The sequence below is a fragment of the Crocuta crocuta genome, unplaced genomic scaffold, assembly GCF_008692635.1.
Source record: "Crocuta crocuta isolate KB4526 unplaced genomic scaffold, BGI_CrCroc_1.0 scaffold340, whole genome shotgun sequence".
Lineage (NCBI taxonomy): Eukaryota > Metazoa > Chordata > Mammalia > Carnivora > Hyaenidae > Crocuta > Crocuta crocuta.
Window position 1 is genome coordinate 375,322 of NW_027530642.1, and position 26,107 is coordinate 401,428.

The 26,107-nt window shown below is 41.8% G+C and overlaps 1 protein-coding gene and 1 pseudogene across 3 annotated transcripts in view; both read right to left on the minus strand.

Moving 5' to 3' along the window:
* Positions 1-26,107, minus strand: part of GRIA1 (glutamate ionotropic receptor AMPA type subunit 1) — a 297,691-nt gene that overhangs the window by 147,521 nt on the left and 124,063 nt on the right. The window lies entirely within an intron of this gene.
* LOC144235478 (N6-Methyl-AMP deaminase-like) overlaps positions 711-26,107 on the minus strand; it is a 30,313-nt pseudogene continuing 4,916 nt past the window's right edge.

Below are 26,107 nucleotides of genomic sequence, written 5' to 3' on the forward strand. Positions count from 1 at the left end.
GGGCGGGGGGGGGGGGGGGGGGGGGGGGGGGAGAGAGGGAGAGAGAGAGAGAGAGACAGAGATAGAGACAGACAGAAAGACAGAGACAGGCAGAGAGAGAGATAGAGACAGAGAGACACTCTGTAGGCCCAAGGCCTAGGAGAATGCAGTCATTGACTAAATATCGAGAAATATAATTAGTTGTTGTAGAACATTTCTTTGAATATGTTATAATAAATATTCAAACAGAAGAGATAAAGAAGTCTTATGTTTATCTACTTATCTACTAAGAAAAAAGTACCAAACTAGATGCCAGAACAGCTGGAAGAGTATCTTTTTGGCTTTATCATAACACATTGATCTTGTGACCTTGAGCAAATCCCAAGTTTTCCTTGGGTTTCAGCTTTCCCATCTGTAAAATGATGGTTTGAACTCTGTAATATGTAACATCCCTTCAGGCTCCAACATCCTAGATTCTAGTCTAATTCATTCAAACATGCTTACTGATTGACAAGACTTTAGTTATTTGCTGGTCAAACTTTTAGCAACCTCCAGTGTACTTTTCCACCCCCCAGAAACAGTTAAAGGCTCTCAGTTCTTGGATTTGATTGTAACAACCCCCTAGCACTAAATCTAGACGTGCCTCCAGAGTCTTGAGTTCTATGTAAGATGCAATTTTAACCCGCTGTATGATTTGGTTACCCAGTAGAATGTGGGTGAGAGAAGGATAATCAGAAAGGGGGCTGGAGGTGGAGACAGTAAGTCAGGTACCACAGGCAGGAGGAGGAGATGGGAACATTCTGAAGCGGCAGCAGAACTCCACTGATATTGAATCTGAGCAGGCTGGACTGCATAGTGTGAAAATGCTTCTGAAAGCACAGAATAAGGGTGCGGGCATGTGTAATCACTTCCCTGGGGTAAGGCAGGTTACAATTGGTAAAGTGACATCCAGGACCCATGCAAGGCACCCCTGTGATCTCAACTCCACTAGTGTGAGCACAGGGCTTGAGTTCTTTACCTCTGTGATATGTCTCCCTCTGTCCCCAGAAATTTTGGTAAAAAACAGTCTTGGTGCCTGACTCACCTTCAGTGTCTAGAAAATCCTCTCATATAACACTGCCTCTTTCTGATACCACAGAAAGGTGCATTACTGATTTAAGGCCTATTGATACTAAAATAAAACAAACAATAGCTCGGTGGTGTGTTTGATGGCAAAGCATATCTACACATATCTGTTCTTCTTTTGGTCCACCCATCTATCCATCCACTCACCCACCTACCGCTCAACATCTGACGTCCACCGCTCATTAGGTACTGGAGATGCAGTGGAAAACAGAGTAAGTCCTGACCTCAAGGACTGTCATCCTGACAGCGGGAGAGCCTGACAACTAAGTAGGTGATAACACTTCAGTATAAGTACTGTGGCAGGGACGATTTCCAGGTTCAGGAAGGGACAACTGACTCCAGTCTTTGGGGACCTCAAAGAAGGCTTCCAGGAATCAGCCCAGAAAAGGAGCATGATGCAGTTGCACACGTATGAAGTGTATCTGGGGATGAAAGGCACAGCACAAGGAATATAGTCAATGGTATTGTAGCAGCATTGTGTGGTGACAGATGGTAGCTACACTTGCAGTGAGCACAGCATAACGTATGGAGAAGTTGAATCACTATGTTGCACACCTAAAAATAATATAACATTGTCACCTTTTTTCAAATTAAGAAAAAAATATATTTTAAAAATAATTCAGGTAGAAGAAACAGCAACAGCAAAGACCCAGCAAAGAGAGAAGACATAGCACATTCAGGGAACGCGGCCAGAGTGTCACATTCTGCGGTCCCTGCCTCCGAGAGATTCAGCAGCAGAATGTGTGCAACAATCAGAGCGAGAAAAAAATGAGGCCAGGAATTCCCTCCTGGGGAGGTAGGAGGGCAGGACTGGCAAGGACTGGAAAGCCCACACACAGCGCGGCCTGTCCAATTCCATCCTTGGTTCACTCAGACCTCTGATGATCATTCCTGGTTAAGACACCATCCACTTAGTATCAATAAATCCCCCAGCCCTGGGCACTGCCCTGACAGCTGTCTCCCAGGGAGGGAACTCCTGTATCAGCAACTCCTTTTTATTGTCACTTCATTTAAGGCTTCTCACACCGACATTTCTCCTTGGCTCCTGGCTTCAGTCCCTGGAAATGTAGCCGCCCATTTTAAATAGTGGATAATGAGATGACAGGACAGTTTCATTTTGGGGGAGGGAGACAGAAAATAGATGCAGGGGGTAGTGGTGGGGGGCCTTTAGATATTCATCCTCTTCTTGAATAATTTTATACTTATTGGAGAGAATGGCATTCTTGATCTGACTCTAACCTTGTGATGTCAGATGTGTTTTATTTCTGTCACTCAGAGGACAGTAAGAACGCACCTCCATCCTCTTAAACTGTCTTGCATCCAAGATCTAATACTGACATGCAATGTCATGCAATGAATTACTATAATTGATATAAATTGCCCCCATCGCTCTATACAACATCACAGTTATTAGGGATTCTAAGACATGTCCTGGGCTTCCCTGTTATTTACTAGATAAAGCCTTATCATCCATTTGCTAAATTCAACAAATATATATTAAGCACCAAAAACTAATATTCCCAGAAAATTGGGATACAGTGTTGATACAAGACAGACATGTTTTCTCTTTCATAGAACTTGCACAGAGGTTAACAAAGTATTACATCAAGGGGAAAAAAGGACATTTTGAAAGACCAGAAAGGGGCTCAGTCATAGAATAAATGGTCATAACTACTATGATGACCAGTGTTTACTGAGCACTTACTACTGGCCAGGCATGGTAGTGAGCACCTTGTGTTGATATCCAGGTAGAGGCATCAGTTTGTCCAAAGGCAGTAAGGTGAAAGAGAGGAGGGGACCTGAGAGAAACCCTGGAAAAACCAGTACAATGTGGGTAGGGTTGTGGCACAGAGCCGGAGGGAAGTAGAGACCACATTGCCAAGGGCCTTTCCAGGACTGGAGAAGTTAAGTCTCTGTGTCATGTGTCAATGTTTCATTTTACTTTGGTTTTGGGTTCATCTCAGCTTCATGGGGGCCTCTCTTCATGCTGGCCCTAGAGCGCAGTTGGGACATGGCAGCCATCCTCCCCTGCTCAGCCTGTGTATTTATTAGGAAATCTCAGTATTAATTACCAGGCACTGAAAGCCAGTGAGATGTGTCACTGTATATGAGGGTATATGAGCGCCCCTGTTTTGGAATTAGAGCATTTTGTGGCTGGCACATGAAGCCAGGAACAGGGTCAGGACAAAAGACTCTTCAGGTGTCCAATATGGTTCTGGAAAAGTAAATGCAAAGAAGCAAATCTGGGACCATGAGCAAGCCCCTTCCCCTCCCATTGTCCTATTCCCCATCCCCAAACAATGGAGTTCACATTAAATCAGTGTTTCTCAATTTTTTTTGGTTTTATTTTGGTAGAAGACCTCTAATAAAACTTTAATACTCATTGAAGCTGTATACTTCTACAGATGTGAATATTTTCTTCTCTCTCCATCTTTCTTCTGTCCACCGTCCACCCATCTAATCAATGTCTATTGAATCTGTAATACATGTTAGGCAGCAAGATGGTGGTGCCAGGGGATACAACACTGGATAAGAAGATAATACCCTGCTATCATGGAACTCAGGTTCTAGGGAAGGGGGAGAAATGATATACATTCAACAAGATTACTTTGGATACAATAAGTGTTATGAAGAAAGTGACATGGGGTGTGAGAGCCACTGGCAAGGCAACTGTAGAGAATATGGTCAATGAGACCATCTCTGTGGGACAAACACTGGAGCTGAGGAATAAACCAAAAGAAGGGGCTGGCCAGGCCAAGGGCTAGGGAAACAGTTTCAGGAAGAAGGAACAGAAAGTACAAAGGCTCTTAAAAGGCTCAGGAAAAGGTTGGTGAGCTTGAGAAACAGAAAGATGGCCAGTGTAGATGCAGTACAGCAGAAAGGAGGAAAACAGTAGAGATGAACAGGAAGGAAAACATTGTACAGCTCTCTGAGTAAACTCGACACCCATCTAAGGATTATGGTGCCTCATGTGTGACTTGGGTATCTGTGGAGCTCTGGAGCATCACTTTGGTCTGAAGGTCAATTCTAGCTGATCTTACCAGACCTTTCAGTTCCAACATCTTCAAGCTCAAGTCAATGAAGGAGAGACACTGTAGAGGGTAAGGTGATTCTGACTCCGTGGAAAATGGGAAAAGCAACATCTTCTGACTTAGGTGTGATGGGACCTCAAACATGAATGATCAGTGAGTTCATTGGGCTCTAGTGTAGGTGCTGCTGTTCCTTACATGTTTCTAGGCTTGCTTTAGGGTCTTGGTCATTTTTCATGTTCTTTCTCCAGCCTGGTAGGCTCTCCTGCCTCCTGCCTTTTTCCTTCTCCAAATATTTTCACTTCTTTAAAGGTTTAGCTCAAATGCTACCTTCCTCTGTGAAGTTCTTATGCCTCCCTCTTCCTAGGTATAGTCTAAAGGTCTCATTCTTTTAAATGTCCATAGAAAAAATTGTGTCTTTTATCCATTTTTTATCTATTACCCATGCTTTATTAGTTTACATTCTTTGATTGTAAGAAAAGAAATCAACATAGACTAATGTTAAGACACAAAGAAGTTTGCTGTAAGGATATGATGGACCCACAGCTAAAAAAAAAAACCAAAAACCTGGGCATTAGAGAAGTTAGACATTACAGAAGTTTGGGAATCTGGGGTCTCATGTACAGTCTCTTCAGTTTTTATTACTGCTCTAGCCACTTGTGATGACTGATCCATACAGTTCAAGACTGGCCTTGCTCAGGGCGTGTATTATTCCTTGGTCAAGGGAAGGCAGAGGAAAACTATCTTACTAAGATGGCAGCCAAAGGGATATGAAGGTGTTGTGAAAAGAGAGGAAATGGATGGTGGGCACATCAAACCAACAGATGTCTATTAACTTTCTCTTTTCTGGTATTTTATAAGTCAAAGTCCAAGTCCAAGACCATATTAAGAGCTCCATGAATGTCACATACATCTAAATACCAAGGTTAAGTAAGGAGCTGTATAAAATTTAGTCATTGTTACATGTCTTCTATGGGTTAGATACTGTGGAATAGAGTGGTAAATAAGACAGATGATACCTCTGTCCTCATAAAGCTTATATTATTCTTTTCTTTTTTTAATTTTTTTTTTAATGTTTTATTTATTTCTAGGAGAGAGAGAGAGAGTGAGCAGGGGAGGGTCAGAGAGAGAGGGAGTCACAGACTCTGAAACAGGCTCCAGGCTCTGAGCTGGCAGTCAGCACAGAGCCCAACGCGGGGCTCGAACCCACGAACCACAAGATCATGACCCAAGCGAAAGCCGGACACTTAACCGACTAAGCCACCCAGGCGCCCCAAGCTTATATTATTCTTTACAATCCCTAGACGGTATCACATAATGACTACACAATATTTTTGCTGTATAAGTAAATGAAAGAATGAGTAAATGTAAATAATTTATCTACATTAATCAATTGATACTATTATTGACAGTTGATGTCATCTTGCTTCCAAGTCTTTACTTGCATTGGTTTGCACTCATTATTTTTCTTTTATATTATCAACTCACTTTATATCTTTTCACCCACAATGGAGGTGTAAGTTGTCTTGAAGTTGGAGGCCCTCCAACTTCATCAGTTTGCTTGATAGGTACAATGAGTAGTACCTTCTACAGAGTTGGGTAGGGAATAAACATAAATGCTTGGTGATGCGACTTGTCTCACAGTCTTCTAAATTAGGGTGACCATCTAGCAACTATGAGCTTGTAGGATGAATAAGACCCCCTGCCCCCTGCCATGCTTCAGCCCACTGAACTCCATCACTTCCTGTTACCTTAGGCCAAAAGAGAATGGGAGTTGTACTCTTAGGCTGGCAACCAGAACCAAGTAAACCTTAATGCATTCCACCCACAACATGCAGTCTCCTTAGCCAGTGCTCCCTAGACAAGAAAGTTTACATCCCATTACATAACTCAACCCTTAGGACATAAAATTGATTAAAAATGAGGGCATTTTTATCTCACACAGCAAACTGCTTAGCATTACTATGTATCCAGATAGTATTATGGGAAGAGGATCTTTCAGAGATATTTCTTATAATGACATGTATGTGTGTTTGTGTATGTGTATGTGTGTTCTCCTCCCTCACCCATCACTTGATCCAAGAACAATCATAGGATCATAGATTATTAATCCTAAAAAGGTCCTAAGGGCCTTTTGGCCTAGAGAAAAGCCTCCTAATAGATACCTTTGTGATTGACTCCACTTTAGAGCCTTCTTCATTTTCATGTGCTTAGAATGTGCAAAACCTGGTGTCATGGGCATCACTACTCACGGGGTAGACCCTCTTACCTCATATGATGTCAGCATACTGGAAACTTCCCACTATTTATTTTGGGTGGCTGGCACTACATGGGAAAAATATTCTTCTGATTATTATAGTCGAGTATTTACTATTGCTACTGAGTGTTTATTTTCTGCCCAATTCTGTCCTAGCCACCCCACCTGCATTTTATCATTCACTCCTCACAGCATCCTAGTAATTTTTTTTCCTATTTCATGCATGAGGAGGCTGAAGTTCAGGGAGAGTAATTAATCTTCCACACATCATGCCTGTGGTGACGTAGCTGGGATATGAATCCAGGTCTGTTCCACTCCATGGCCTGTGCCTTGAGCTATGCTATTTTGTCCCCTGAAGGTCTGGTAACACAAACTAGAGCTTTCATTCCCTGGGTGATATTACCAGCTAACACTGAGCACTTATTGTATGCCAGGTACTATGCTAAGTACTTTACATGAATTATTCATTTATTACTAATTTGATAGCATGGAGTAGGATATGGTTATTATCCCATTTTATAGAGCTAAGAAGAGCTGCATTGGTGGTTCAGTGGTAGAATTCTCGCCTGCCATTTTATACAGCTAAGCAACTTGTCCAAGGTCACGTTAAGTAGAAGATTCAGAATCTAAACATGGGTATTCAGATTTTGGGGTCATTGCTCTGACCCTCTCTGCCAGGTATCAGCAACCTTTTTCTGCAAAGGACCAAATGGTAAATATCATAAGCTTTGTGGGCTACATGATCTCTCTTGCAACTAGTTCATGTTGCTTGTGTGGTACAAGAAGCAGCCAAAGTCAAAATGTAAACAAGTGAATGTAAAATTTTATTACACCATAAAACCTTATTTACAAATACAGGCAATGGGCTAGATGGGTCCTGTGGGTTGCAGTGTGCCAGCTCCTCCTCTATGTTATTCTGCTACTGGATAGCAAGTAGGATGGGATGCTGGCAAAATCTGGTGAGAGATAATCATAGCTCATAGTGTATTATATGATTCTTAAATCTCTCACATCCATTTTCTCTTGTGAATACCTAATAAGGTAAAGAGGGGAGGAATGATGACCTTTGAGCCCATGGATGGATGAAGAGCCAAGGATCATGCTGCTGAGGAATGACAAAAATAGGTGACAGCCCACCTTTTTTTTTTCACGTCTTGTGGTTTTTCTGTGGTGACTATGGTTATTCACACTGTGGGAGGGTGGGCAAAAGGAACCATGAGAGGGTTGAGGTCAACTGATGATGTCCTAGTTTGACTGAGACCAATGTTTGCTGACTTCTGTGCAAGAGCCAGTGGGGCCTCAAAGCTCACAGACAGACTCTAACTGAAGTGATCAACACAGAGACAGCAATATGGCAAGTAGATGGGATGGTTCTAAGCTCTAGGCTTCCTCTCCTATGCACTGGCCAGCTTTGGGCTAGAGAAGGCTATAACACTGCCTTACAGCTACAGACTACACTGAGGTGGGAGAGACCCCAACCCTGAGAAGGCAGGCACTTTGAGAGGTTTATTTTCAAAACTGGGTGTTTACCAGAGGGCTCACAACATTGTGGCTGGACCCTTCAAGGCCAAGGCTTGGCTGCATGTAGGGGCTGAGACAGGACTGTTGGGTGAGGGGCTGCTTTGAAGGCTCTGTTTGGACAAGGTTAGGACTGGATTTGAAGATAAGGTCAAGCCGGGCATATTCTTGGGTTGGGTTCCAGGGCTGAGGATAAGGTTGTAGTCTAGGGCTGGGGAGAGTACTTCTCATTTGTGGGTAGGGGGTGGGGTTCTGGAAGAGTCCAGGTAGGAACTACATGTGCTTAGCTCTGCCTCTGGGCAGCCTCTGGGAACTAACACACTGAACAGCCAGAGCAGACTGAATAAAAGCAAGGATACTAAGAAAACGGAAGGGGTTGTGGGAGACATTAGCATCATAGCCTCCTCTGCCTTTGGCTCACCGACCACTCCATATCTCCTCTCCCCCTGTAATAAACCAACTTCTGCTGGTTTATGAATGAACCATGACAGCAAGGTATACCAGATAAATCATTTATGAGGTGAAGCTAGACTCTTCCTTTGGCTATCTTGATTCTGTTTTCTGGGTGAGTGGGAGAAAAAAAGTATTTCGTTTCTTATTTGCTATTCTTTTCCTATGAAAATCATGCATATGAATGGGTTTATCTAAGCCAAGCAGCAAGTCTACAGTGCAATGCACATCCATGAACCTGATTGGCACCCATCAATCAAGGCAAGGTTTTACCAGAATCTGTAGATGACAGCCCAAGAATGCCCTAAAGTCAGTGAAATTCATTTTCCAGTGAGGGTATATCCACTGAGGAGGCAAATGGACAAGAATGAAGGATACAATGAGGCTACAGAAGACAAACAGTTCCAGATCTCAAAACCATATGATACCAGCAGAAACCAACTTCTACTTTGTTTAATATCTGACTTCACTCCTGACCTCTCCCCTTGGATGATTTCTTGAGCCAAACACTAAGCAAGTGGAGAGTTAGATACAGAAAAGCTAAATCATTTTTTTTCTATTCTTCTAATGCATGCTCTTAGCGAAGCATATTGAGACCTCACTTAAAACAAATGCCCAACCAATAATAGGCTGTTGCTATGAACATGAACTTGCCTTTCCTTTCTAACAGGGATGTGAAAAACAATCAAGGGTCTACCAATGAGGGCACTTGAAATCCAAGGCTTCAAGTTCAGCCCCCTGGTATCTATTCTGCCTCTGCTCCCAGGCCGTGATTCCCCCTGCCTCAGTTTCACAATGGTCTTTCTTTTACCTTTCAAGACAGTCCAAACTTCACTACCTTGGGACTTTTGTACCTGCTCTTCTCCCGTAGGAAGCTCTTCCACTTTCTTTAAATGCCTGGCTCCTCATTCCTCAGGTGTCTGCTTTCATGTTCTCTCTTCAGAGAGTCTTCCTTTTTTGTTCTCTGTAACAGTGCCTTATTTCCATCACAGCTTAGCTTTGTCTTTAATTATCCTGTTTAATTTTTTATTTGTGTAATTTCACAAGGGCAAGGCTTATGACTGTTTTATCTACCACTACAGTCCTAGCATCTACACATTGTGGGGCATACGGGAGGCACTGAAACATGTTTACTGAATGGAATGAATGAATGAATGGCCAAATAAGCTGCTGGTTCTCTATATGACCGTAGGCAAATTATTTACCCTCTTTGGTGTTCATTTGCTCATTTTCAAGAGAAGTGAGGTTCAGTTAGTTCTAACAGTCTTCCACCTCTGCAAGTACAAACTTCCTTACTTATTTCCCAGAGAGGAAGAGGCACTTATTTCCTGGAGAGATGGGGCACAAAAGCATGCTGTCCAGCCGAGGGGCTGGAACTCAGTTCTCCTAGACACTTTCCACCAACTGAGACTCTTTAAGGAAAGCCCAGCTGCTTCTCTGCAGAGATGCTCACGCCCCACTCCTAATACTTAGTTCCTTTTGTACCAAAATTTGAATCACTTTGTAAGGTTTCTCAAAACACAGGATGAAACAGCTGCTGCCAAAAAAACAGTACAGGGTGCTTGAATTCTGGAAGAAATTCTGAGAATAAAAGAATTTCTCACTATCCCGGGGTGTTCTCTTTGTCTGTCCCCACTAAAGTTAAGAGTTCTAGGAGTGGGTGTGTGGGGGAAAGGCTGAGATTCACACGAATCCTGGGGAAAATGGTAAGGGAGGAAGGAAAGATTAGAAGGCACAGATACACATATGGGGAACCAGTGTGAGCAGTTGAGGAAAGCATGACTATGAAGCTAATAGCCTAGCCTAGCTTTCCTGCTTTGGCATTATGTACCCCCAGAGCTCCATGTGGGATGGTCTCACTGGCCTGGAGCTGATTCAGAGTCCCCCTCCCCCGCACCCCCCCCCCANCCTCCTCCCACATTCCTCAAACATGCTCCTCCACACCTGGAAAACTTGTATACATCCTTCAAGACCCCACTCAGATGTTGGCTCTGGTGGGAAGTCTTTTAACCATTCCAGAAAAAAATTACTTTCTGCTCTGAGTTTGCTTAGTACTTATCTTGATATTCCATAATTTAACATTTTCATGTCTATGTTCTTCACAAGACTGTAAGCTTATTTATGGCAGGGCAGGGCTGGGTCCAATTTGTTTTGCAAGGTCTCATAGCCTAGTCCTGGTCTTGTTATAGTAGATGCTCTGTAACTGATTGTTGGTTTGCTCACCTGTGAAGTGAGAGCAATGATGCCTGCCATACCTGCTGCAAGTTTACCAAAGTTCTAATTTCACTACGAAGTGTACTATACATGTAAGCCATCATTTCATTCTAATTACACAACCAAGTAAGAGGTGGACTGGACAGGATATTATGATTCCCTTTATTCACATGAACTTCCAAGGATTGGAAGGCTTGCTCTGAGTGGCACAGCCAATAAATATCAAACTAGAAAAAGAAAATCATGTTGCTTGAATTCCGGTAGGGTTTTTTTTTTTTTTTTTTTTTACCTCATCAGATCACAAATGTCCCTCAAAAGTTAATTGTGAATTTGGTCATACTAATTGGCTGACTAAAGAAAATGTGATGTAAGTCCTTTCAGAGATATCCCAAATGTAGCTATCTCTCCCACTTTGTGTCGCCACTACCACCTTGGCAAATGCCTCAGTCACTGTTCATCATGCATACTTATTACACTTTATCACTTCCTTCATCACTTTTCTTTATCCTTGCCTCTGCCTTGCCCACTTCTTTTTCTCCACCCTCATTCATTCTTCACAAAGCAGCTAGAATGTTCTTTTGAAAATGGAAATCAGATCTTGTCCTAACACCATGGCTCTGAGCTCTTCTGAGCTTTCTCATCACACTTTGAATAAAGTCTTAACTCCTTTGCATGACCTCTAAAGGTCTGTTATTGTCAGTCCCGCTCCTCTAAACAACTTAATTCATCATTTCCCTGTCCTTCATCGACTGCTTCAGCTCCTAGGACACAGCAAGGCCTCCATCATGCTGCTCACACTAGCTAGGACTTTCTCTCCCATGCCCACTTGGTTGGCTTCTTCCAGTCTTTAAGGGACAGCCCTAAGTAGGTTACCCACTGTTTTCTGTCACAGCATTTGATTTGTCTCCTTCATGGCACTTTACTCAAGTTGTAATTATAGTAGAAGCCCTTTTATCTGATGCAATGGGGGCTGCAATTAGATTATTTGTGAAAGACGATTAAAAAGGAGAATCACAAAAAATGATTCATAGCAGATATTCTCTTTTAGCTTAAAACACCTAAGTGCCCATGTATTTATCAATCTTTTGATACAGTGGGAACTTGAAGACATTTATAAAATAAATGTAAGTGCAGAATTTGTCCCCCTTCCCAATTTTTATAGTTGTCTCGCCTACACCTAACATTACAATGTCTTTGATGATTCATCTTTGAGACTTTTCAAAGTATTTAATTTGCTTTCCAAAGAAAGAAGACAACTTTGTTTTGCACTCATATTTTACCAGTTTACATGCTTTTCAGTTACAGTGCCCCAATATAATAAAAACACAGAGGTATAAATAGGCTTGGAAACAACAGAATTGATTCCTAGTATATTTCCAACAAAGCTGATGTGGACAGAAATAGATGGGCTGGTCAGAGAAGAGGTTGCTGACCAGGAGCTTCTAGGAGGGTCAGCTGAGGTGTATACAGAGAAAATTGGGAATGCAGATTGAGCCAAGGAGATGGTTGAATGGAAATTGGTTATGAGAGATTTCACTGCATCTAACTGATTGCTGGCTTGTTAGTGATCTGCTCCTCTAAATTTAAGGCTGTAAGTTTTGAGGGCAGGACTTCTTTCTCCTTTCCTCAGCATGCCTACCCAATGCATAGCATTGAGAAGTACAACCAGTGCCAAGTAAATGAATCGCTAAGTGAATGTGATGTGCTTTGAACTATTGAGGTTCAGAGGCAATGGCCAAGAAAGAATATTTGAGACACTCTTGGTGGTCTTATTAAAGTATGGGGAAGGACCCATAGGCAGAAACAGCTGCACTGGGATTGTGACCAGTGACTGATTATAAACCTTCAGGTTGGGAAGGGGTTAAGGTAAGTCTCCAAGCTATTTTGGAAGCAAGGTTTCTAGGACCTTGTAGGGCTAGCTGCTGTTAGGAAAAGGTTATTTATTACTGTTTAATAAAAAAAAAATCAGGCTTCAGATGTATATCAGGGGCCATAATATTGGAGAATGATTGCCAACATATATCTTGGGGTGGGGGTGGGGGTTGAGATAAAGGAAGTTTCCAAAGGAATTTTTATATGTTAAAGTAGACATAGAGGATCCTGGGGGTTTGGGATAAAATTGCCTTTTGCCCTTAGCAAAGTGTCAACAACGAGGCAGCTGAGTTCCTAGAAGAATGTACTCTGCCTGTTTCAATGGGCTCTAGACAGTAAGAAAATTTAAATTTTCATTTGCCTTTGTTCCCCACATAAAATGGACTATCTCTCCTTCAAGTGAGAACTTTGGTTTTCTCAGCTATAAGAGGATAGGCATGGATTATACAAGCATGATCATTTGCAGGTCCAAATTCTGTTCCCATTAATCACATTACCAATAGCCATTTCTATATTTCAAATTCTGGTTTCCTCCATACATTCTACACATACCTTAGAGCATTACATTATTGACCTCCCTCACACCCACACAGGCCATACAACCACCACCACTGCCACGCTACCACCTCTCCTCCCTCCTAGGGCCATTTGTTGCTTTAGGATGATCCCCTTCCCCAGTGCCTCCTCCAAGATAGGTAAGCAGGTGGCAAGGCCAGTTATGGGCTGTGGTGCTAGGACCATGGAATCTCTGCTGGGTTTGTGTCTTTGGGGTGTTGTGAGGCCTGAAGCTGTTTTGACTGTGAGTACAAGGGAAGGGGATCTGAAGTGGAAAGCTTGGATCTGCCTTATTTGAGACATTGGGGGAGTTCCTCCCCTTCCATCCATACTGCGTTGGGTTGGTCTTTTCTAGTCCTCATAGTGTTGAGATCCAGAGAGCTGAGATCAGATGAGAACCTTGAGGGAAGAAGCTTCCATGGGTCTTCCAGCTACATATTTCCCTCTTATATCTAAGGAAAGAGAGGGGCTAATTTAGGGTTTGGGGATTTTCATTACCAGCATAATAACAGTGGCAACAAATGGTGATGATGATGATGATGATGATGATGATGATGATAGTTTCTAGTATTACTGATTAGTGCTTGCATATATTGAGCCCTATGATTCTAGGAAACATATAATATTTTATATTCATTAACTCTTTTAATCTCTGTAGCAACCCTAGAGGGTACATGCCACCACCACCACCATCATCATCATCATCATCATTTCATGAAAGGACAGAGGAAGGTGGACATCATAGAACCAATAATGGCAGAGCTATAGCAAATTCAAACCTAGTGAATGTCTGATTCCACAATGTGAGTTCTTACTATTATGCTAAATCACCTTTTAACATATCTAACACCATGACATTCACTGTAATTAACTTACTGATTCAACATATCATATGTGGTCCATTTTGGGGAATATAAGAAGAAGGCAGGTAGGAAAGGTCAGTAATGACTGACATTGTAGAGAGCTGATAAGAATGAGGAGACTCAGGCGCCTGGGTGGCTCAGTCAGGTAAGTGTCCGACTTCGGCTCAGGTCATGATCTCACAGTTCATGGGTTTGAGCCCTGTGTCGGGCTCTGAGCTGACAGCTCAAAGCCTGGAGCCTGTCTTTGGATTCTGTGTCTCCTTCTCTCTCTGACCCTCCCCTGCTCTCTCTCTCTCTCTTTCAAAAATAAAACATTAAAAAAAAAAAAAGAATGAGGAGACTAAGACCTTCCTTTTTTCCTGCTCTCCTGAGTAAGGATGTGGACACTTTTAATCTCACATAATAGCTTTGTCTACTTGGTCCTGGTGACTAGGTTGAGAAGGATTCTGAAACTGTATCTGGGCTCCATGGGATACGGTGCTAGGATATGGGGGCACCATCTGCCCTGTTTTCCCTCTGGAGAAAGAACTGCCCTTTCCTCTGAATGTATAGAACACTGTACTCCTACTGCGGAATTTATTTCATTTTCTCTTGTACAGTTTTTACTAGTGGCTCATGAGTCTGTCTCCCTCATCACATTAAAATGTCCTTTTAAAAGCAGGGCCCTTGGTTCTAATTTTCCCCATATTGTTTCACATACGATGCCGTGCTGCCATATCCCAGTATTGTATGCCACGCAGCCCAGGTGTGGCTTTAGAATCTTCCAAACAGCACCAGGACCAAACAGTCAGAGTTGTTATGTGAGATTGGAATTATTTACACCCTTGGTCTCAGGAGAGCAGGAGAAGGAAGGCTTTACTTAGAGTCTCCTCATTTTTATCAACTCTACAATATCGGTCATCACAGACATTTCCTACCTGCCTCCTCATTCCTTCAATGCTGAGGCCGTTTAAAGTGTTTTCTATCTTCTCACCTCCCTGGCTGTCAGCTGGGCTCCAAGCGGTGAAGGCCCCAAGTCAGTACGTGGTGCTCTAACAGGCGTGCTGAGGATTCTCTGTGGGAGCAGGAGGTGTACGTGCAACATGGACCCCTAGGAGGGCTGCTGCTTCCAGCTTTACCCAAAGCTGGGAGGGAAAGAGGACAAGGGAGGGAAGGAAACACATCTTTGGCCTCCTCATGGCCTGAGTCTCCAGAGCAAAGGCACAAAGATCATAAGAAGCCATCCAGGGTATACTGGCCTGTGAGTCCCCAACTTGGGGTCTAGTGCACCAGCCTACCCTGCCTATCTCTGTGTAAAAAGTTGAACAGGCTCTTCCTGTCTCTAGGCCTCAAGCTTCTTTGTGGTAAAAACCTAGGAGTTGGTGGCAGTTCCCTACAATTCCAATATTCTCTGATGATTCTCAGCTGCAAAGCAATGAATAGGAGACAGAGCAAAGCTGGGCAGTTGACCATGCAAAGACTCTGCTCAAGAAGCTGACCAAGGTCATGAACTTGTACATTGACTCCTGGATCTGAAAGTACTAAAGAGAGTGCCCTGCCCAGTGCAGAATTGTACTGCATGAAGAAGAAACTAGAAAACAAAACCCAATAATTTGGCCCACTGTATGGACAAGAAAACCAGAACAACATGAAACAAAAAAGCAAAATTGATTCAAGAGCAGGCTGGATACTGGCTCTGTAAAGATATGGGGAGAGGGAACATACAAATAGGGTAAAGGCACATGCAAATAAATATGTAGATGCACTGAGTTAATTTTTAAGTGGTCACACATCCAATAGTGGCTGGTTAGCCTCAGATGTCACCTAGAGGAGCTAGATAATGTTCACTGAAGCAGTAATGCAGAGTAAAAGCTACTATTTATTGAGCATCTACTAAACATTTGTATTACTAAGCATGTGCATTAATTTCTTTATTTCCCACAACAATCTCCTGAGAAAGGTATTAGCATCTCCATTTATAGATGAAGGTTTCAAGGTTTCAGGGTCACACAGACATGGCCGATCTGGGAATCAAAACTAGGTCAGTCTGCACTTCAACTCCATGCCTTAGCCATCCTGCCTTCAGAAAAGCAAACAGACAAACTGACATCCCTCCTTACATCTACTTCTCTGTGATGATGAGAATTTCATCACCCCCCTCTCCACTCATTTCAATCCATGGAGATCCTACTCAAACACCACTGCTCCTGCAAGAACTCCCATCTGAATCAATCCATCCCTCCTTCAGCTCTTACCTCACATTTCCATTAGTGCACTTAGCGCTTTTCTGCACTGTTCTAGAGTTGATTGTGTCTGGTCCTCCGTTTACACAGAAAGAAAGTTGTTCAGACTCTCATTTTGACACTTGGTGTCTTGCATTAATGCCAACCATGCCTGGATTTGTCTCCCATCTTTTACAATGAGCCTTTCCCTTAAGGACAGGAGCTGTGTCTTAGGAATCTTTCTGTGGACCCAGCACTTAATAGTGCCTTGGGAACAGATGCTTGCTAGGGAAGGCTGTTATACAGCTGGTTTCTCCAACTTGTCTGCTCTAGCAGCTGCAATAACCTCCAGTGTACTCTTCCTTGCACCTTTCCCATGGTCAGGGTCACTGAGCCAGGAGGTGTTGGGGAGTCCTGTGTGGAACAACTTTCAGATAAGTGAGAAGGTGAGGGAGGCACATGTCCTTCTCCATTTGCCACTCTTATCTCTGTGGGCCTCTTTCTTCCATTGCAGACCTGTCTTCTCTGGTGTCATCAGAGTTCACTTTAGTGAGAGAATTGCGTATCCCATTCTCTTACTCTGGAGTTGGTCACTTCCTTCTTCCTTCCTGGGGAATTAAGTCTCTGATCCCTATAAAAAATCTTTAAAGATAATTTTTCAAGGAAGAGAGGCTTCAAGAGCCATACTTGGGATCTTAGGTTCATGTGCCTATGTTCTCTACTGGCTGGCTATCCGAGGGGTTAAGAGCACAGGGTTCGACAGTGGACAAACTCAGGTCAATTCCCCAATCTGTCCCGTGGGCAAGTTAATTAGTAACTCTTAAATCTTTGCTTTCTCATCTGTATTACAGAAATAATAGTACCCACCTAATGGTGCAGCTTTAAAAATGAAATGCATTTAAAATGTGTTCTTAGTGCACAGTTCCTAGCTAGCATGGTGTCTGTTGCTACAGATGCTATTGTTGTGATGTTGCTGCTGTTTTTTTTGTAAACAACATCATCTGGCCACTAGAGAGATAAGAGCAACATGAAGCTGAAAACCTCACCTCTGCAAGTTAGTAGGAAATGAAAAATCACATGTAGCTTCTAGTTGGGAGCCTAAGAATAGCTGTAGTTAAGTGTCTGCTTAAAAATAACTTGCATGTTTTTAGGATTTTAGAATCCAAGGTGTTTTAGAGAGCATCTTTATCAATTGTGCCATTTCATAGAAAATGGAAGCTCAGGGAGTTAAAATGACATTTCCAGGGTCAATCAGCCAAAAATCAGGCAAGGTGACACTCAGAGTCAGGTCTTCTGACTCCAGTCAAGTGTATTTCTCACTGCATATCCCTTGGGTCACTGCCCTTTTCCTGGATTTAACCACTGTGTGCTCTCTCAACCTTTCCCCTTAGTCCTCATGGTAACCTGGGCACCATCTAAAGATGTTGCTTTGCCTGGGATGGAGAAGACACATCTTGCAGACTAGACATTGCTGAGATCAGCATAGTTCTCTATGTAGACAAGTTTCCACTCCACTCTAACTGTCCGTTACTGTCACTCCTACATGAACCAATTCTGTTGAAATCAATGTGCCAATGTTTATATGAGTACCACGGGTTAAGGGTCTAGCCTTAACCTACTGTTCAAAGGCTGCCATTGAACTCTTGCCAATGAGAATCGCACTGGCATCTGGACTGAGTATCAACAGTATAAAACACAAGGAAAATAAGTTAGATTTGTCATTCTTCACATTGAGAGACCAGAGTCAAGGCCTAGCCCAGCTACCAGAGATGAGAGAAGCAACACCCTGGATGAATCACTCAAGGTGCAATGGTGGGGAAGAGACCCTAACCAGACCTATCAGGTGCACTTACTCACAGAACACACTGGACAAGCCCTCTGCTCTAAATATGTGCCTAAACTGGCAAATCAGAGGCAAAAGAAGACTTGCCCTGGGCCACAAAGCTCATCTTGCAGTCAGGCCTTCTTCATTCTCCAATCTCCAGGTTCAGAGACTTTCCATATTTGAGAGTCAGTGGAGCCTCTAGGCTGAAACTGGATATAAGTTCAAGATTGCCTGAGTTTGAATCCTGGCTCTTGTCACTTGCTACTTGCTCATAGTATGAGCCTAAGCCTATTAATTAGATAGTCTATGCCTCAGTTCCTCTATATGCAGAGTGGGAATAATCATAGTTTCTGTGTCAAAACAATGAGAGGAGTCAATGAGTTTTTATGTGCAAAATGCTTTGAACAGTAGCTGGCACAAAATACCTGCTCAATAAATGTTGCTATGGAAACCACACTGCTTCCTGTTTGAATTCTCTCTGCCAACGTTCATCTGAAATGCCATGAAGTGCTATTCTGACTTTTTGTAAATAGATGCAATTCCTGTCTCTTTCAGATCCAGTAATCATTTGTACTTTGCTCACAGCACACAGTGTGTTCTGCTGTGCACTGGAGATATCTGTAAACTTGCTTTTCTCATCCTACTCCCTGCTCACCTGTGAGTGCTATGGTATCTGAGAGAGCCCTCTGATATAAGTACATCCCCTGCAGTGCCTGGCATGGTGCTTAATGCCAAAGAGAAAAGCAGTTGGCAAATATTAGTTCCACTTCATTCAGTTAAACCCAGAATTCCAGTTCCCATTAAGAACTAGAATGTTAGGGCTGTAAAGACTCCGTAGGGATCAGCCAATCCTCTACTGTGGCTGCATAACTGGGCTACTCGCAGAGGGAACGGTACTTGTCCAAAGTCACAATTGTCAAGATTAAAAGCTTCTGCACGGCAAAGGAAACAATCCATAAAACTAATAGGCAACCGACGGAATGGGAAAAGATAGTTGCAAATGACATATCAGATAAAGGGCTAGTATCCAGTATCTATAAGGANTCTCCTTTTTCTCTCTATATCCAATACATGAGTCATTTTAAAAACATTTTTAATGTCCAGGATAAAAGTGCTTGTAAGAGTTAACTTATGAAGGTGAGCCTAGGAGGAGTAAAAAAGACTGTGCAAAAGAAATTGATCTGGAAGTCATTTCCAACTATTGACTGACTTGATGGTACCCATTTGTTTCCTTTAGATTATCTGAACTAGGTGTTATTATTTCAATCCATACATTGGTTTAACAGACATACTGGAAAAACACTATGCAATTAACTTTCAAAGAGCTCACCCACCATCTTGCTGACACCATAAACTATGTGTGAAGCAAACTGGCAGGTAACTTATTATAATCTTTGCCTTGAAGAGTCACCTTCTCAATCCATGTGATTGCTATCAACTTCCATACTGCTCCAAATATGAGCCATTCGGTATATTGAATGCATATGTTTTGAGTGGCATTTCTAAATTTAAATTTCCGCTGGGCACCAGGGAGCTGACTTGACAATATGGATCCCATTACTAGCAAACAATGCCATTTTCCGTTACATCAACAGCCTCATTCCATGTAACAATGGTAAAGAATGAAAAGGGAATTGGCCTACAAATGTTGAAGTTTAGTGGATTAATAAGATTGATCGCTCTTTATTGTTGTTTGTTCTTCACCCTTACACTTAATCAGTGTCTTCACTTAAAAAAAAAACAACTTTATTCCCTTTATCACTGAATGCTCCATCAGCTTGGAACATTTTGAGCTGTCACTTAGTACCTCCTAGTAACATATAATCAGCCCCCACTGATGCTGTTGAGCTATAAGTTCCTTGAAGTCAGAGACAATCTGACATGAATAAGAACCCATTCTGCAGGTCTGTCCCTCTTTGTGCTAAGTCCTGGAGGCAGCACTCTGTGGTGCCGGGTCAGCAAATGCATGACACACATACTCTCCTCTTCTGCACCCAGGGCAGACATCACTAAGTGATCATGGCATTCCTTCCTGTGCAGCCCAGTCAAGGCCTCAGAGTCCCCACCATCAGCATTCCTGGAAGCCACTACCAATTTATCAGAATTGACAGGCTTGATAAAACCTATTTTCTGGCTTAGCCTTAATGGTTGAAAAGAAGGGCTTTGGAACTGGACTGACCTGAATTCAAGTCCCAACACTACCACTTACTTGCTATGTGACTCGGAGAATAGTTGTCCAAGTGCCCTAAATCTTAGTTTTCCCCACTGCCAAATATTTCCTCCTCTCCTTCAGAGGCCTATAGTTATGCATTTCCTCCTCTGAGAAACCTCTATTCACAAGAAGCTGTGTGTACCTGCCTCACCTAGGCCTCAGAAAACACCTTAAACTTGTTATTCATAGTCCTTCCCACTGTAGCAGTGACGGGCCCCTTCCTTCGAAGTTTCCCCATTGCGAGTGAGCTTTGCAAGGGCAGATCCATTTCACAGTTATATTTTCAGAGCCTGGCAAAGGGCTTGGTACAGTAAAGAGCTAAAAATAAGGGGTATCATGAACACATAAAACTCACTTAAAACAGTGCTAAGAATATGGCAAATGCTCAATAAACATTAGCTCTTTTCATATATTTTGTTATGTTCCATAATTTCGAGGCTCAGAGGAGAAAGCTTACCATGGAGCTAACTGTTACATATGTATGGTTTAATTTTGGATCATTATTACTCTTCAACTGCCAGGGGTACCAAAGGTATCTATAGTTTCTGCATCTTGAGAGAACTGCATTCCTTGAAACAGGGCCACGATCTTCTTCTTCAGGCCCCATAAAATTTAACATGGAGCCTTATACATAAGAGGCCTATTTGATCATGCTTTGGGCCATGCCTTCCAGCCCAACCTTTGCTGATACCAGCCCCCCATGGAGCTTTGCTAGATACTCCCAGGTTACTATATTATACTATATTACAAAATATTATCCCAAGAAGTCTGTCCTGGGATAATCACTTAGGGCTGTGGTTCTCAAACTTGAGCGTGCAGGGCTTTTGATTTCCCTAGAGGGCTTGTTAAAATGCAGACTGTTGGACCCACTCTCAGAATTTCTGATTCTGGGGTAGGGCTTGAGAATTTGCATTACTATCTTGTTCTCAGATGATACTCTGCTGCTGGTCCTGGACCATTCTTTGAGAATCACTAACTAATGGAAGAAAGGAGATAAAAGGAACACTCTTGCCTAGGGAAGAAAGTTTAAGTTCTCTTTATCAGTTCCCAGACTAGTGATGATCTCCATTTGAATCCCATAAAGCTGTATTTGCAACCAATTCTCATTAAAGTCAAGAAAACTGACACATAAGTATCAGCTGCAGGACCTTGCTGAAGGATGAAAAAGCAAGGTTTCTAAATTTTGCTGATGGAGCTTGCAATTTTCCCCCTTTCTCAGTTGACAACTAGTGAAATGACTTGATAGTTTAATATCTCACAGTTAGTATCATAAATTTTCAGGATACTTTATATTCTTTCAGAGTGTTTTCATCCATATTATCACATCTGATTCTTACAAAAACTGCGTTGGGGGGGGTGGGGGGACACAGGCAGGAATTAGCATCTCTCTTTGAATAAAAAGGCAGAGTAAATCAGGACCCAGCTCCCTTTCCATGATACCCCATAGTCTTTAATGTAAGTGTCAGTTCTGCTGTTGACCTCCTTTCATGTACTAAATCTTAATTTATTTCAGGTTGTTACAGAAGCTTTGAGTTAGAGGACATCATAAGGAGACCTTCTAATCAGAAAGTTTTTAGGCATTTGGGGATACAGATTTCATTGATAGCCTCAGGAAAGCTTTGGGCCTTTCTAATACAATACAGATGTGTAAACATATAATACAATTTACATATAGCTTCCAGTTGTACATGGGCCAATTGAAGTCCAAGGTCACCATGTTTCATGACTGCAAGAGACACTGATCCCAGTGAATTAACTGTGGCCCTGTAAAGATCATCCTCAAACTATGGAGGAAGAACAGAGGCCATATATTCAGTTTTGGTTGGTTGGTTTTGGTGATTTTCAACAGATGAAAAACTGAGATTCAAGAACTCTAGTGATTTGTTTCAGGTACCAGAGCCAAATAAAGGCAGAAGTAGAGTAGGAAGTAGGACTTCCGGAAGGCAATGTGATACTGTGGAAAGGAACTGGCCTTGGAGTCAGAGAAACTTTCATTCTCAGCTTATACTATTTACTGGCTGTAAGACCTTGCTTAACCTTTCCAAGAGAGTAAATTTCCCCATTTTACAAATAGGAATCAGAAAAATGAATAATGTTTAAAAACTAAATTCTGAAAGGGAGTTTCTAGTCTATGGATTAAATGAAAGAAAATATGTTAAGTGCTAACACAAGTTGTGGCACCCAGTAAACACAAATTCTTGGCTGTTATCTCAGTTCAAGTTCATGGATAAATTTTCCTTTCTCTCAGCACAGATAGCTAATATGGTTGACTGGAAGCCATATATATTCATGTCCTCTAGGTCATATAAATCTATTAGACGATATCATTACTTATAACTGTGTTCACATGATATGATGTGCCTATATGTTTATGCCATAGCTCCATGTAGACATTTGTCCCTTAACCATGGGTACAAAAAAAAGAAAAATCTCACCAAAGGCAGAAAGCCCAGACTATAGTAGTGTCTAGTTCTCCTGACATTTTTCAATGCTTGCTTCAGCCTATATAAGATTCATTCTTCCCACTACAAAGGAATCATATTATACTTCCTAATCTACAGAGGGTAATCATTTTCACCCTACATTTTAATTGTGTATTTGCATCTAATTCACATTTAAAGTTAAGCAGAATTTATAGGTCACTTCACTGTATACACTTCATTGTATATTATACATTAAAAAGAAGGTCCTTGTTTTAGATTAGTATTGAACCCTACAATGCACCCCCTACATAGAGGCTTCATCTAATTCGTCCTGTCATAGGAAAGAGGCAGATGCTCTGGGAAGGCGAAATTTGTCCTTAAGGCCAAAAAAGGTGTAGCAGTAATACTGATACTTGAACTTAAATTTCCTGACTCCAAACCCAGCATCTTCACCATATTTTTCCTGATCTCACTCAGATTTTAAGCCAGAAAGCCCCAGCAGTTGTAGCATTTCCTACTCTTCATTTTCTTCTGCTATCATTGTTTTTTCCTAAAATAAATTTGGTGGATAGTGGGATAAACATACACATTCTTTTTTCCGTTTAACATGGATGGTTGGCCCTGGTTCTGCCTGCTGCTTTTATAAGGCTCCCATTATGCTTACCCTCAACAATACATTCCATAATATATAGGCTGTAATCTATCTATCCCCCTGTACCATGGGCTCTGTCACTGCCTAATTATAAAGCAGGTCTTTCCCCAGGGAAAATGTTCTAACTCAGCCTTTTGGAAAGAATAAGATCTTCCTCAACTCTAAATGATTGGCATGATGGAATAAACCAAAGTTTCAAAATGACTTAAGTACAGTGATGAATTTAGGGGTTCCTGATCTATCTCAAGATTCAACTCTCCTGTCTAATGTCCCATTGTTGCCATGGCCTCACGGAGTCCCTGCAGACTCTCAGGAAAAATATGCACCTTTAATGAGACACTCCCTTTCATTAAACAAGTTAACAGTAAAATGGGAAAACAGTTTAGCCAAACTGCATTTCTGACAAAAGTCCTATAAAGCTGTTAAGATCTGCCCCTGGACTGAGTGAGGTCATGATTGTGTGTTATTTAAGTCTGCAGAGAGACAGCTCTGTGAACTTTATGAGGTCATTATTCTGAAATATCTCCATTACTAGCATTGTCAGGAAATGGTATCTTCGAGAAAGAAGGAAACAAATTTATTTTGTAAGTGGCTACATAATTTTAAATGTTTTCAAGAGAAAAACCTCCTACTAGGTTCTGCATATGTCCCTGCTTTTCTAAAAAGAGCTTAACATATACAACATCACCTTGGCGGATGTGGTAGTGTTGCAGATGGTAAATATTTTCAGAGCTAGGCACTGTATTTTATACTTTTAAAGCATTCCCCTTGATTTCCTAGAATGGGATTTGACATATAATAGGCATATGATAACTGCTTATTAATAATCATAAGCATTGGTGTATGTGATAGCTTGAGGATACCTGAAGGAGCAAGGTGTTTGGTTTTTGTTTGTTCATTTTGGTCACCAGACAGTTTCATACTTGGTGAGCATGTAGTCTCTGCTGGGTCGTCCCTTCTTGTCTGCTATCACTCCTCTATTTGTCAGCAGCTATTGCTCACTCCACACTCACCTGCTGCTTTTCTTGTCTGCTATCTGTTGTTAACAAGTTCAGTGACCAAGACTGTGAAATTACTCAACTCACATTTACACAGTTTTACAGTCAACATGCATTTTTGCCTACAGGATACAAGAGTGATGCGATTCTTTCATCTGGCTTTATTCCATCTTTATATATTAGAAGTTCCAAAATTATAAGGCTGCTTAAAAGTCTGGAAGCTGGTTAAATGGCGATGCACATAGGATAAAGTGAAAATTATCTCCATAGTTGTAATATTCTTAACTAGAAAGGTTAACCCTAGATTCCATCTATCACATTCTCCATCCCAGCCCTACTGAGATTTCTAGACCATCCACTTCCACTCTTGCTAAAGTGACAAAATTAGGCCAAATTACTAAGCAAACAGGTTATCTCTGGGGAAAAAAAAGACTCAATGTACAAGAAACCACATAATCCTATGTTATCTTCTGGTTATTACTACATCTATCAAGATGACTCTTGATAGTCATAATAGGGTGTGGGCATTATAAGTGGAATAAAACAGTTTGAGGAAAATTAGGCCAAAAACACAGTATGCATATGACCTTTTGGGAGATGGTTAGGTAGTGCTGCCAGCTGTTTAGCATGATAGGAGTATATACTGTATGAAAAGGACATGGGGAGGGGGGGGGAAGGAGGGAAAACTTAAATAATAGACCTAAAAAGAAGGATAAGTGATTTTAATTGTTCATGGAGACCCACTACAGGAATGAGATGAGGGAATGGTCTACTCTTAAGTATACTTTAGTTGGTTACTTCTTTAAGATCTTATATATCGAAAGGAGGTGGCTCAGGAAAACAATTAGGGGTTCATATATACCAGCACACCCACTCTTCCTAATCCCAGCACAAGGACCAAATACCATCTTTTTTCACATTTCCACTCGGGCCACCTGAGAAAAGACTAGCTGACCAGACACAGAGCCAAAATTGTTGTTCTCCTTCCAGATAAAAGAGATGGCTAATAACACAGCACTCTTCCCCAAAGAGAATAAGAGAAGCCCACATTCCCAAGGACCAAATTATGCAGTTCCTGAGAACAAAATGGCAGCCATCTTACAGAACCCTGCGTGTATATTTAGCGGAAAAGACACATATACTAGACTGTGACACACGCTGGACTCTTCATTGGGACATTTAGCTCTTAAAAACAGGAATAGAGTGTGATTTCACTAGCTCTCTAATTTTCTGAGCATTTGATTGCTTGGCTCAGAGCAATCTTTCTCATTGTGCTAAATATCTATAGCCTTTCTCACCAATGCCAGGAATAGTCTTTATATTCAGGGGCAGGAACTTTCTTCGAATCTCTATGCTTATACTAAGAAGTGTCCTTCTGTCTGAAATTCTTTACCCTCCCAACTTTCCCTAATGATAATACTAGGAGACAAGTAGAAGGGGGGACAGCAGTGGCCGTGATAAACATCTGAGTAGGTACAAAGAACAGAGGCCCCTGCTGAATTCCTAATGTATTAACCCATTTGGAATTCTCAACATTCTAATTTATGTCATTTCAAAGGTATAGATGAAAATGTTGGTGTAGAGAGAATAAATAACTTGGCCAGGTTCACATAAGCCAAACATTCAGAGATGAAACTTAATAGTCACATGGCCTTCAATTCAACTTTAAAAAATTTCTAAATGATATTTACATTTTTAGGACAGTACTCTTCCCTACAAATGGGTTGCAAGCTGGAACCTCCAGAGGGTTGTCTGGAGGACATGAAGTCCTAAGCTTTACCCAATGGTATTGAGTGTTGCCTCAAAAGGCCACCAGACCCAGAGATCCTCATTCAGAGGAGTTAAGAAAAGTCCAATGCCAGATTGTATCAGAAAGCAAATCCAGGAGTACTTGTGTGTGTGTGTGTGTGTGTGTGTGTGTGTGTGTGTGTGTG